Source organism: Athene noctua, unplaced genomic scaffold (assembly GCF_965140245.1).
Source record: "Athene noctua unplaced genomic scaffold, bAthNoc1.hap1.1 HAP1_HAP1_scaffold_42, whole genome shotgun sequence".
Lineage (NCBI taxonomy): Eukaryota > Metazoa > Chordata > Aves > Strigiformes > Strigidae > Athene > Athene noctua.
This window is the reverse complement of record NW_027437539.1, coordinates 880,603-894,766: the sequence shown is the minus strand read 5'-3', so window position 1 is coordinate 894,766 and position 14,164 is coordinate 880,603. Positions and strand designations below refer to the sequence as shown.

General features: G+C 47.6%; 1 pseudogene; it reads right to left on the bottom strand.

Moving 5' to 3' along the window:
* Window positions 1–11,663, bottom strand: part of LOC141954942 (nuclear receptor ROR-alpha-like) — a 32,269-nt pseudogene extending 20,606 nt beyond the window's left edge.
* Between the last annotated feature and the right edge of the window lie 2,501 nt (window positions 11,664–14,164).

The following is a 14,164-nucleotide window of genomic DNA, read 5'->3' as shown; positions in this document are numbered from 1 at the left end:
AACATCAATACACTTCTTGTCACACCATTATCAACCTCGTTCCCTAGTATCTTCATCTCTTCTAGTTTTTAGTAAATAGTTTCAGCTAAGCACCTTGGTTTTGAGCAGAGAATTCTGGGTTTGTAAATAACAAATTAACTGCATAAAAGCTCTTACACCATAATTAGGATACCCTTCATCAGAAAACATACTTTCACGGTCACGTGTGTGGGAGCATCGGCCTGCCAGCCCTGCACAGCCCCTGAGCAGCAGCAAGGCTTTGATGAGAAACAGGCCTTGGGAGAAAGATCAGAAGCTGCCGAGTTGTGCCGAGGTGTCAGGGAAAAACAAGGGACAGCTGCCACCCCGAGCTGTGGGACAGTGCTGAGCTGTGAGGAGTTCCCGCCGCGGGAACAGTGCCTGGGCGAGCAGGGAATCGGTCTGCACGGCGTGTGAGAGCGGTCTGGTGCTGGTAGGAGAGAAGGTTGAGAGCTGCCTAATTGCTGATTTGTAATTGTGAAGCGAGAGCTTTGGTGACAGCATAAGTAGGTGCTGTTGGCAAAAATAAACGGCTTTGCTTGTTCTAACTCTCAGAGTCGTGCAGGTCCGATATCCTCCCGCAACACCCCGAGTGTGACCATTCCTACCTTTGTTAGAATTCCATCCTCTCGGTGGTTCTTCTGTAGGACATGCTGCAGTGCTAGCTGGATCTTCTGTTGGACATTTTCAATTTCTCCTTTCTCCTGAAGCCATGAGCGATCTAAATACAAATGGAGTTTACACCTTTAGTACTGCACTCATCGATCACAGCGCACCAGGAAGGACTGAGTCTGTGACAGAGTCATCTTCCTTGTTTGCAACTTTCCTTCCACTTCTTACATACTCTCATATAGAAAATGAGTGTCAAAATGAATAGGCTTTGGAGTATATTCTTACATGCATCTAAATTTACTTTAAGAAAGCCCTTAGTGAGAAGAGCGCGGCATATCTGAGTGAGATTTATTAATCATTTGCTAACAAGGTTTGCAGGGTGTTCATAAAATGAAGATAGCAACTTTTTAGTGGGAAATGGATCGATCACATAATGAACAAGTAATTGGAGTGGATCTTCTTGCTAAGATCTACAGCGACATACAGAAAAATCAGTAGAAAAATATTCAGCTATTAAAAAAAAAAGTTCTCTTAAACTGCCTAGCAGAAAAGTAGCGTTAGCTGCTACACCCTCTGTGGGGCAGACCTGTGGGATTCTGTGACGTACATCGTAAGACACAGGGCTGACATACTTCCCATCTGGCAAACAGCATGAGAATGTATTTATGACAGTCTCTATAAACCCACTGTTGCTAACAGACTCTTCCACCTCCACTCCCGAGTCCACTATGCTGCAGTCTAAAACTGTCGCGGTCGAGACGGTCATGCGACAATTGACAATTAATTAAGAAGCAAAAGAAGTGGAATCGTTTATTGCTCTTTTACATCCTTTTTTATATCTTCTACAACTACTGCAAGCTCTAACATAATTGGCTAAGCCCATAGCAACGGTACACCCATAGCAACGGTACATGATTAGATAGCTTTCTTAAAGTTTTTACTTCTGAACATGATTCACGCAGTTCCTTATCTATGTTCAACAGTTTCACGTTTCTTGTTGCAGATGTTCACTATCCTTGCTCCTTATCTGTGGTATGCTCTCCCTCATGCAGACTTCTCACGGGTACGGGATGATCTGGCCGAGGTCAAATTCCTTCTGCTCTGCCAGGCGTTCAGCAGACCCGCTGCCTACCCCGACAATTCCCCCTTTTTGTATTTGTGCTACAAATATTGCATGAGCAGCCTTCTGCAGGGCCCTTTGCAGAAGACTGATGATACATGGCAACATTAGGAGCACAGTTATGACGACTAACAGGATCATTCCAGTAGTTCTGATTAAAGAGATCAGCCAACCCGATAACCTCCATCCCTTAAACAACTTTGTTAGCCAGTCAAGACCATCATCTTCTGTTAAGCGATGCACTCCATCTTTCAGCTGCTGAATACTGTTGAAAATAGATTCAGAATGATCAGACAAGTTCATACAACACATCCCTTCAAATTCGTCACAACCATGTCCTTGTGCTAAAAGCAAAAAGTCAATTGCAGCCCTGTTCTGTAAAGTAGCATGCCTAACACTATCAACATCAGTTAAAAGACCACTTAAAGCTATAGAGGTAGCATTGGTTTGCTTGCTAAGCCAACAGCCTAATTTATTCAAAGTTCTTAAAGCATGTGCAACACCAACAATCGGGGCTAAGAGAGCAGTTGCTATGATTTCGCCTGAATTCCAAAATTCAACATTATCGTTGCACTGACTGTCAAATGAATGAACAGCTCTCCGGGCCCGGTTATGCTTCCGAGTCATGTTTACAAGCTGTGACAAACTTGGTGTCAGCAAGGTAAGGCGACCAAGACTACAAGGTCCGCCGTGCAGTGCTGATGGGATACCACTCCAAGCTCTGTCTCCACAAATCAGGAACACACCAGGGGGTAGTGCTAAAGGTATGTTAAAGGATAGGGAAGCTTCGGGTGCAATGTAATTGCACCATGCTGTTGCATTGCGATAGAGAGTGCTGATTGCATTAACATTCTGGCCTCGACGAGCAGGATTAGCATAAGAATAATTAAAAAACACACATGCATCCATCATAACAGATCCCAACAATTCTAACTCCTGAGGCTCCTGAGTAACTTGCGGGAGGTATGCATACACACCATCCCAATTGTTTGCACAGGTTTTTGGAGAGTCACAAAGAGACGCAACCGGCACTGGGTTCGGCCATGTGTCTACAGGTATTCCTACCAAGCATGTGGAAAATGGATTTTCAGGGGTTGCAGTGGCAAGACACAGGGTATCCTGTTGTGTCATGTTTGCCAAAGTTACCCATACATTTTGCTTTGGTTGCGGCACTACCCAGCCTTCACCCTGATGTAGACTCCAGTACAGGCCGAACACACCGAGCAGGAACCCAGCGAGGACCAGCATCTGTGGAGACACAAGCGTAACCCCTACCCCAGGTTAATAATTCACATGGTCCACTCCATTGACCAGAAACTAAATCCTTTACATGTACTTTAACACCCTCTTTCACATTCTGTTTCGAAAAAAGAGAGGAAAAATGTTGCAATATAGGAGGTGTGGAAACAACATCTCCATAATGAAGAAAATTAAGAACATAAACTGCTTTATCTAAACATGCCTGAGGTGGTTCCCCAACCATTCCCCCTTTTTGTTTTTGAAGCTGCCTTTTCAGCGTGCCATGTGCACGCTCGACAATTGCTTGTCCTGTTGGGGAATGGGGAATCCCCGTAACATGAGTAACACCCCATAAATTAAAAAATGTTTGAACCTTCTGTGAAACATATGCTGGACCATTATCTGTTTTAATTTGATGTGGCACCCCAAGGACAGAAAAAGCTTTCTGTAAATGTCGGATTACATCCTTACTTGTTTCTCCATTATGTGCTGTTGCCACCAAAGCATGTGAATAAGTATCAACAGAAACATGAACATATTTCTGTCGACCAAACTCAGGTATATGAGTAACATCAGTTTGCCAAATCTGTAAAGCTTGAATACCTCTGGGATTAGTACCGAAATACGCTGGAGTATGAGTTCCTTGACAATCAGGACAAGCAGCAACAATAGACCGAGCCTCAGAATGAGACAAACCAAACTGCCGTCGCAAAGCTCGAAAACCTTGATGAAAAAATTGATGTGATAGAACAGCTTGTTGTTTCATATTAGGAACAGTACTCAAAGTCATTGCAGAGACAAGAGCATCCACTCTGGCATTACCTTCTGTGTAAAACCCAGGTAAGGTGGTATGGCTGCGGATGTGCATGATAAAATAGGGTTCTGTGCGCGACTGAATGTTTTTCCAGAGTTCTCTCAAAACCTCAAATAACATTTGATTGCTTGACGAAGTTAAGACTACTTTGTCCAGTCGGGAAACTAAGTTAGCCACATAAGCTGAATCAGTTACAATATTAATAGGAACAGAAAAGGTAGAAAAAACAAGGGTCATCGCACGTAATTCAACAATTTGTGGAGAACCCTCTTGGTAAACAACCTTGTTATTCCAGACATCATTCTCATACCACACCACTGCTGCTTTACCAGTCTTTCCTGATCCATCCGTACATACGGTAAGGCCTTTGACAGGTTCTGGCTGGCTCAAGTGCTTCTGACCGAATGGTATTTCTTGAGCAAATTTTAGTAGCGGGTGTGATGGAAGATGATAAGACACTTGTCCCTGAAAGTCCGCTAAGGCCGCTTGTAACTCATACTTGTTTGCAAGGCACCACTCAAAATACCAGTTCTGAACAGGTAAAACAATCGTACCTGGATCACGGCCTGTTAATTCCAAACAGCGTTTTCTAGCTTTTATAATCACATCAGCAATTAACTCAAACAATCCAGGAGCAGTTTTCCGTGGTCTAAATGGTAAAAACATCCATTCTAAAATGTGTAAGGGGTCACTCCACTCAGGATTCCACTGCACCAGGGCACCAAATGGCACAGTTTTGCCAATTAGTACAAAGAATTGTACTAATTGAGACAGATCTATTCGAGAAACAATTTTTTTGTGTATAGATTGCTCCACAATATGAATTGCACTTAGTGCTTCCTTATTTAATGTTCTGGGTTCTGTTGGATCACTGGAATTACTTAACAATTCCAACAATGGTTGCAGCTGTGAATTGGTCAGCCCGAGGTAAGGCCTGATCCAATTCAAAGATCCCATTAATTTCTGCACATCATTGAGTGTCTTAACCTCGAGGTCAAGTTTCACAGGTTGGGGAATAACCTGATTGATAGTAACTGTCATCCCCAAATATTTCCAGGGCTCTGTCTTTTGCACTTTTTCAGGGGCAATAATCAATCCATACTGTTGCAATGATTCTCTAGTCAAATTTTCCATGTCACACAACTGCTCCTCGCTGTTTGATGCCAACAAAATGTCATCCATATAATGATAACAATAACTGGTGGGAAATTTCTCCCGTACAGGTGACAATGCTTGTGCCACGAACCATTGGCATATTGTTGGAGAATTTTTCATGCCCTGCGGCAACACCTTCCAGTGGTATCTTTGTACAGGTTCTGCATGATTAACAGAAGGCACAGAGAATGCAAATTTTTCTTTGTCCTGAGAAGCTAATGGTATTGTAAAAAAACAGTCTTTCAGATCTATAACTATGATTTCCCAATTGTGAGGGATCATGGCAGGTGAGGGCATACCTGGCTGCAGAGCCCCCATTGTGGCCATAACAGCATTGTTGCAGACAATACACAACTTGCCGCAGGTCATGTAAAAACCTCCATTTACCTGATTTCTTTTTGATTACAAATACAGGAGTGTTCCAAGGGCTCTGAGAGGGTTCAATGTGTCCAGCAACCAACTGTTCTTGTACCAATTCTTGCAGGGCCTTTAACTTTTCAATTGGCAGGGGCCACTGATCTACCCACACAGGGTCAGTTGTTAACCAGGTTAATTCCAGTGTAGGTCGTTTAACGCCCTGCAGAACAGTGACCCCTGTTAAAAATCCGTAGTAATCTTTACCCCCCATTGTGACAAGCAATCCCGCCCCCATAAATTGAGAGGGGCAGCTGTCACATACGGTTTGACAGTTGCCTGTTGGCCCTCAGGATTGGTAACAAGAATTGGCGTGGTTGCCGTTCTAGCTCATGTGGACCCTCCCAGCCCTAGTACCCCTGCTCCTGCATCTTCCGTTGGCCAGGTCGGTGGCCACAGGTAATCGGCAATGATAGTCACATCAGCTCCAGTATCCAGGAGCCCAGCAAGCCTTACTGTGGTCGGCGATCGGTCACGATTTGATAGTGTACACACCATGTGTGGTCGGGATGATGACAAAGTCTGTGACCAGCAGATCTGCGGAGGTCCTGTAGATCCGAAGCTGCCGTCTCCACGCAGGCGCTGTTCTGCTTTTGAAACACAACTCAAAAATGGAACAAGTTGAGCAATGCGAGTACCTTTTGGTATTGTTATTGGTGGAAAAAGAGTTGAAACCATGGCACAAATCTGTCCTGTAAAATCTGCATCAATAACTCCAACATGTACTATGAGTCCATTTAAAGTGCTACTGGATCTTCCAATTAACAATGCACTTAGTCCTTGCCCTATGGGCCCAACAGCCTCGAGTGGTACTTTAACGACCTCTTTAGTAGTTATTGTTACTGTGTCGGAGGTGGATACATCCAGCCCTGCGGAGCCTGCCGTGGCTGCCGACAGGCGTTCACAGAGAGGGGCTGTGGTGTCAGGGTATTTGCTGTCTGAGCGCGCCCTCTCGCGCTCTTCATTCGGTTTCCCAAGATTGCATGCCCCTGTGCATGAAACTTTGATCGACACAGTTTAGCATAATGACCAAGTCTGCCACATCGGTTACAAATTATGACTGATTGAGATCGTTTCTCAGTAGCTTTATTTGGGCAAAATGCCTTAATATGCCCATCTTTTCCACACGTATGGCAGTGCCTTATTTTCATGGCAGTAGCCAATGCTGCCATCTTATGTTCTATGGTGCCGACTTTCGAACATGCTGTTATCATTTCTGGCACCGACGGATCTCCAGGGAGAGTTTGAATGATCTTTTGACAGTCCTCATTAGCACTATCTTTCGCTAATTGTTTACACATCATTTCTTGCAAAGTGTCATCCTCTACCTGTTTTCCTAAGGCTGCAGAAATTTTCTCCACAAACTGTAAAAATGGCTCTCTGGGTCCCTGACGAATGGTAATATATTTTGGTTTAGGAGCAGCCATCTCCATGGTTTTTTTCAAGGCTTCCAATCCTACTCTCTGTGTTTGCTCAAGCACAATCTGTGGCCAGGTTGCTTGCAACTGTGGGTTGCTAAAAGGACCCTCTCCCATTAATGCCTCTTCACCGACACCTAATCTGGGATCTGCTTGTGGCAGGCGCTGGTTAGTCATTGCAGTGGTTCTGGCCAGCTGCCTCCAATTATGAAAAAATACCTGCAGTTGAACAGGCTGAAATAGTACTTGTGCCAGATGGGTAATATCATAAGGACATAGCAAATCCGTGCTGATTATACGGATCAGTTGCATCACCTCTGGTGAATTTATTCCAAATTTCTGTGCCTTATTTTGGAGATCTTGCACGACTTTCCAACTAATCGGGTTATGATCATCATGCTGATTAGTACCAGGAGCAGCTTTAAAAACAGGGAAAGCCTGCGTTTGTAGTTGGACTGAACGGGAGGAGGACAGGAGGGAAGAACCAGGAGTGATTCGCTCTACTAAGTCCCAGTTACCACTCTCAGCTGCATATTTACGAACACCCTCCCAAAACTGCTCTGGGGATCTAGGAAGGACAGTCACAGTGGCTGGAGGAAGTGTCCATGGCGAAGCTTTTTGTTCTGTCTGTTTATCAGTCAGATTCAATGCTCGCAAACTGTCAGTAAGTTCTTTAGTGCCAGACTCATCACTCTCAGAGTCTCTGTCAGACTCACTACATACTGCTGGCTCCTCCGGGGGAGCTGATGGTGTCACGTTTATCGTATCAGAATCCTGCGAGGGAGAAGCCCCTCCAGAGTCTTCCTGCATCGGCACAGGGGGAGGTGGACGAGAATGCCCCCTGCTTTTTCCTGTCAATGGTTTTCGACCCGCTACTGCAGACAGTGTGGGATCACCATAACTGAGCCCAGGACCAAATGAACTAGAGGCAGGGGTGGATTCTTTCTTTCCTTCAGCATCATGTTCCTTTTTCCACTCCTTCAGCGTCTCAGTTAGCACGCGCCATGTAGTTGCTAGCTCACACGCCTCTTTCTGTCCTTTTGAAACTTCATCCCAAAGCTTTTCGCCTATTCTCTGCCACACAGTCACACTAAATGCAGTGGTTACGTTAGCTTCAAAGCCTTGCGTCTTACTCCATATCAACATTTTCTTCAGGCTTTGTTCTGGGGTTTTAACCCCTTTTCTTTTTAAAAGGGCTTTCCAGGCAGACAAAATTGTCTCCTCCTCTTTAGTTAATTGCTGCCCCATATTATATCTTAATAAGTTTTCCCCGGTGGCTCACCTTGTACGAAGGTGTCAAAATGTCAGGTCCGGACCAGGCAGAATCTCCTCTGCTCTCAGCTTCACCGGTCTCCGTCTCCGCTGCACCTCGCCCTGCAGCTCATAAAAAATCCCCTATGTTCCACTTGTATCATATCACGTCGGGGTCACCAATTGTCGCGGTCGAGACGGTCATGCGACAATTGACAATTAATTAAGAAGCAAAAGAAGTGGAATCGTTTATTGCTCTTTTACATCCTTTTTTATATCTTCTACAACTACTGCAAGCTCTAACATAATTGGCTAAGCCCATAGCAACGGTACACCCATAGCAACGGTACATGATTAGATAGCTTTCTTAAAGTTTTTACTTCTGAACATGATTCACGCAGTTCCTTATCTATGTTCAACAGTTTCACGTTTCTTGTTGCAGATGTTCACTATCCTTGCTCCTTATCTGTGGTATGCTCTCCCTCATGCAGACTTCTCACGGGTATGGGATGATCTGGCCGAGGTCAAATTCCTTCTGCTCTGCCAGGCGTTCAGCAGACCCGCTGCCTACCCCGACATAAAACCAGAGCGGTTATTTCCCTGGGTGTTATGCCAGACACAAACTGACTTTCTGCACCGGTATCTTATTTCATCCAACCTAATAAGCCTTCCCAGAACCTGAATACTGTGCATACCTACTTGAGATGATGAAGTTATGTTAGTCGTGGGTATGGTGGGCCCAGGCTGACTCTCAGGGGGACTTGTATGTCTGGCACCATAATTCTCAGCACACCCAATTTCACGGTGGGGACAGGCGCCTAAGCTCCCTCACTACCACTGATACCTAAGCTACCACACTGAAATGGCAACCCCGCTTACCAGACCTGAGGTGACACTGGAAGCATTCTGCCACGTGCTTGAGATAATTCTGCCACAGCTGCAAGCTCACGTACACTGAAAGCTGTCTCTAGAAATCCAGTGGCTACCTCCTGCAGGTCTCACCTAGACTGACCCGGTGGTCTCATTCACATGCACTTAAGCTTTTGCAAAGAAGTTGAGTCCTCAACAGGGTGAAAATTTGGAAAACAAGGGCTTAGACTCAGATTTCCAACTTAACTAATTTATGCCCATAGTCATAGTTTCAACGTGTTTATTAAAATAGAAATTGTGGTCAAGAAAGACACTCAAAAAGATGATGACATTTTACACTGTGTCTTATCATTAAAAAGACTTCAAAATAAAAACAACCGCTATCAAACAAACCTAGAGCAAACCTTTATCTCCTACCTGCCAACATTAAAACAAACGCAGAAAACAAAGCTATCTCATCTTCTGTCAGGTGCATAGAACATAAACTTCTTCCAAATTCAAACACAAAACTCATCAAGTCTTCACAACCTGCCAAAAAGAAGGTAGAGCTCATGCCGCGGTGTTTAATACTACTTCAGAGCTACAGTTGGTTTATTCTGATGGAGCTGAACGACGGGTGTAAAACACTTCCTAGAGGAATGGTCTTCTCCTTAAGGACTGCAGAGTGATGGCAGTGAGATCTCCCTCACTCTTGAGCTTATTCACTCCATTTGCACGAGTCCCCAGCTCCCACGCCCTGGCAGCCAGTATTTTGAAGGTTTTGCACACTGTATCTTTTCCACATTTGATTCTTTTGGGGTAAATACTGGGGAAAAAAAAAAAAAAAAAAAAAAAAAAAAAAGTAATTTCCAAGCTCAAAACCGGTTTAGCTTTGTTTCTGTTCAAATGGAACTTTCTCATGTCACTGTGAACCAGAGGCTCAAAATATATACTTGAAAAGTGCTGATTTTAGGACTGTTGAGCACACAGAAGGGTGGGGGAAGAGAGGCAACCAAGGTACATGCAGGAGCAAAGGGAGGAGCCAAGGTCTGAAAGCTTTTCATGCAGAAAAGGAACTCTGTCTCCTTTCATCCATTCTCTTGCTCACACGAGGGTAAGTCAGGTCACGGCTGCTGTTACACACGCTGCTACAGAGGTCGCCCGAGTGGAGCCCTGCTTTGAAGGGGACTGCAACCTGAGGGAAGAGGGCTCTCCCCTGCAGCCCCCAGCCCAGCCCAGCCCACATTGCTGGATGGAGTCGGTAACAGATGAAAGGTACCTTTCACTGGAACCCATCCGATACTGCATTGTCCGCACTCAGAACTCATACCTTGAGGTGTTTTAGGAAGGCAAAGAACGCTTCAAGTAATTTTACAGCATTCTCCACTGCTGTACTTTCACTGCCCTCCAAAACGGCTCACGTCTCAAACCTATACACAGTGAATTGCATCCTTTTAAGATTAGCAAAATATACAGAAAAAAAGTAACGATTATAAATTGGTGTAATAATAAAAAAATAATTTACAGTATTTTACCCGCATTAACTGGACTTTGCCTATCACACTACACCATGAACATCTTCAAAGCAGTAATGTCAGTACATACAAAATTAGCATAAAATCTGCTGTCTCTTCCAACAGGATATATAAAAAGTTAACACTATATATGAATCTGAGCTTCTGTTCTCAACAACTGTGTCCAAACTACTCCACCCCGATCTAAGAGCTGAATTTCAACACCAACAACCCCTTACTGCATAGAGTTAAACTGTTTTAACTCCTGAGATCAGCTTGGCCTCAAACAGAGCCAGCATGACTGCTTACAAAAGCAGCAGTTTGAGCTCTGCAATTCTTTTATTTGAATACTATAGCCTGAATTTTTCAAAGCAGCTGTCCCCTTGCTTTTCTGCCTTTTTTAAAAAAAAAAAAAAAAAACAAAACCAAACAACACACAACACTTGACATTTCCTTACATAAGGACTTGAAAACCGCTGGGCTAGTTTACTTGCTATCAAAACAGACTGTGCTGTTCTGGAAGTCAAAGGCACGGCACATTCTGATGAACACAACCTCTAAAGACCCTAAACCAGAAATAATGTATATTTGACTATTGCAAAGAGCAAGTGAGGATTTTAAAATTTCCTATGCTCTGCATTCAGTGTCAATCAAGTACGGTAGTAGGTTTCTGTGGTGAGACAGAGCAGAGTTTGATTTGCTAACAGAATGAAAACGATTCTCATAAATCCCGTCAAGAGTATTTTCTCAAGCAGCTTAGCTAACACTAATAATAATTTTTATTCGTGTAATTGAAGTCTCTGAAATCAAAGCAGCTCATTTAGATTTATGCTCACAAAGCTTTGACCACTTTGTCTGGTATTTGTAAAGTGCATTACTTCTACATCTTGAATAGAACAATCCCGATTTTTAGCTTGAGATATGTTATTCACTATTAATGAGCCAAAATTAAGAAGTTCAATCCAACTTTTCAATTCGTACACACCCATTGCTCCCTTTGTTAATAATGAAGATTTCATACGTAGACTTGAACTCATTCTGCCCAGAGTTAACTAAGAAGGTATATTACTTCAGACACAGACAATTCGTAAGGTTTTTCCTTTGTATGATTTTATATGACTGTTGCGCAACATGTAAATGCGTGTACACAATCATAGAGGTAACACCTTCCTCAGCCCAAACTAATAGAAGCAGACCTTAAAACTGACACACATACCTGCTTTGAAAAGCACAATTTGATCATTTTGACACAGATCCATCAAGCCATTGATGTGTCTGGTAAATTCCACCGCATACTGTATAGCTTCTATTATTTTTTTACTGCACATGACTGCCACGTTAGATCCCTTTCATGCTTGAGAGAGAAAAAAAAATTTGGAAAATTATTGATCAAGGTTCGGAAAGCCCATATTGATAAAGTCAAACAAAGAACTAAAAAAAGTGATGAACCTCCAGCACTCCAGGCTACAGTCTGCCTGTAAGAAACGGGGAATTAACCTCAGAGCCAAAGTCCCACGTGCATGAGCGGCCGTGCAAGCAGGTAACAAAGAGCAGAGGAGTTCCCTGTGCCGGCAGCGCCAGGCTCACTGCGGAACCCACCCGAAGCCCTTTGGCACTAACGGCCCCGCTGGAGATGCCTCAGGGCTCGGGAGCTACAGCGAGAGGCAAAACGGGGTTCAAGCGGCCCCAGTGCCCGGGGTCGCTGCTCCCCCGGGCGGGCTGAAGGACGGTGCCTTCCAGCCCCGAACCGCCGCTCCCCCCGTGTCAGCTCCCCGGGAATTCAGCACCACGAGAGCCCGGACAGGCCGCGGGGCCGCGGCGGGGGGAAGCCGCCTCTCGGGGTTTTTGCCCTTCTCCCGCCCGAAGCTCCCGCCGCTCCGGGGTGCCGCTGTACTCACCCCGAGCGGCTGCTCCCGCGCAGGGGCCGGCCGAGGCTCCCTCCTCCCGGGGGTGCCCGCGGGGGGGCCGGCGGGGGCCGGGCGGAGCGGCGCTTCGCTCCCGCGGAGGGCGCCGGGCGCGGGGGGGGCGGTTTCCCCGCCGCCTCCTCCCGGCGCCGGGGCTGCGGGGCCGGCGGGGGGCGGGGGGCGGTTCTCGGCGCGGGGCCGGGACGCGGCTTCCGCCCGGCAAAGGCGGCCGGTTCGCCGCCGCCGGCAGCGAGAGAGCCGCTCCGCCCCGCCCCGCCCCGCTCCCCCCGCCGGCGCCCGGGGCTCAGCGTCCCGGCCCCCCCCGCCGCTGCCCCGGCCCCGCCGCCGCTGCCTGCCGACCCCCCCCGCCAGCGCCGGCCCCGGCGGGAACCTCCGCGGGTGCTGCCGCCGCCTCCGCCGCTGGGAGCGGGCTGAGGGGAGGGGCGGGGCCAGGAGACATCGGCAGCGAGGGAGGGGCGGGGCCAGGAGACATCGGCAGCGAGGGAGGGGCGGGGCCAGGAGACATCGGCGGCGAGGGAGGGGCGGGGCCAGGAGACATCGGCAGCGAGGGAGGGGCGGGGCCAGGAGACATCGGCGGCGAGGGAGGGGCGGGGCCAGGAGACATCGGCAGCGAGGGAGGGGCGGGGCCAGGAGACATCGGCGGCGAGGGAGGGGCGGGGCCAGGAGACATCGGCAGCGAGGGGGGGCGGGGCCAGGAGACATCGGCAGCGAGGGAGGGGCGGGGCCAGGAGACATCGGCAGTGAGGGAGGGGCGGGGCCAGGAGACATTGGCAGTGAGGGAGGGGCGGGGCCAGCAGCCCATTGGCAGCGGAGCGGAGGGGCGGGGCCATCAGCCCCTCTGGCCGTTCCCGCCCCCAGCCGACACTCTCCGCAGGCCCCAGAGAGCGGTTCCCCTGCAGCCGCTTCAGGGGGAAACGCACCACGGCCCGGTGTCAGTCAGACGAAGCGTCTGCGGCCCAGAAAAGGGCCAATACAGAGCCCGCGCACACTCTGCAAACCCCGACGCCGGGCCCCGGCCGGGACTGGGGGCAGAGGCGGGCGAGCACCCTGCAGGAAGGGCCGAGGGCGCGGCAGTGCGATGTGTGCCTCGAGGGTTGGGTTTTGGGTGAAAAGAGCCGATGGATGGAACTGTATGACGTTAACTGCCAACTAAGGCTGTTCTTGCATCGCGTCATCGCTCCGGCTGACAGAGCTTCCCCTAACGGCCTGACTGAATAGAAAAGATGAACTTTGGCAGGGTCAGCACTGATGGCAGCACCTGGTGCCCGGCAGCGCCCTGCAGATGGACACCTTCGCCCTGCAGACTGCGAGCGGGGACCGCGCCAGAGGCACCGGCTCCGCCTGTGGCAGAGACTTCACGCCATCGTCCCGCTGAGCCCGAGGTCACCCGCTCCGCCGACGGAGCCAACTCCGCCTCATCCCTCCTGCCTGCAAAGCCTGTCCTGAGAGATGGAAGCCAAAGTTATGGGCTAAATGATCTCACTGCACATTTTGGAGGGGTGGCCCACAGACGAAGGGAATGAGATCTGTGGAGACACATTTGAGAGCAGGGAATGGGACGGGGATTCCTTAGAATGTCTTGGCAACCTGAGCATGACGTGAACGGTATATAAATGGTGTAACGTAAGGGGTGGAGTAGATATATACGTGATATATATCTATATAATATATATATTTATATACGTGAACGGTATATAAATGGTGTAACGTAAGGGGTGGAGCCTGCCCTGGTTTCACTGGGATAGAGTTAATTTTTCTCCTCAGCAGCTCGACTAGCGCTGTGTTTTGGATTCCGTACGGGATTTGCCATGAGAAGAATGCTGATCCTACAGGGG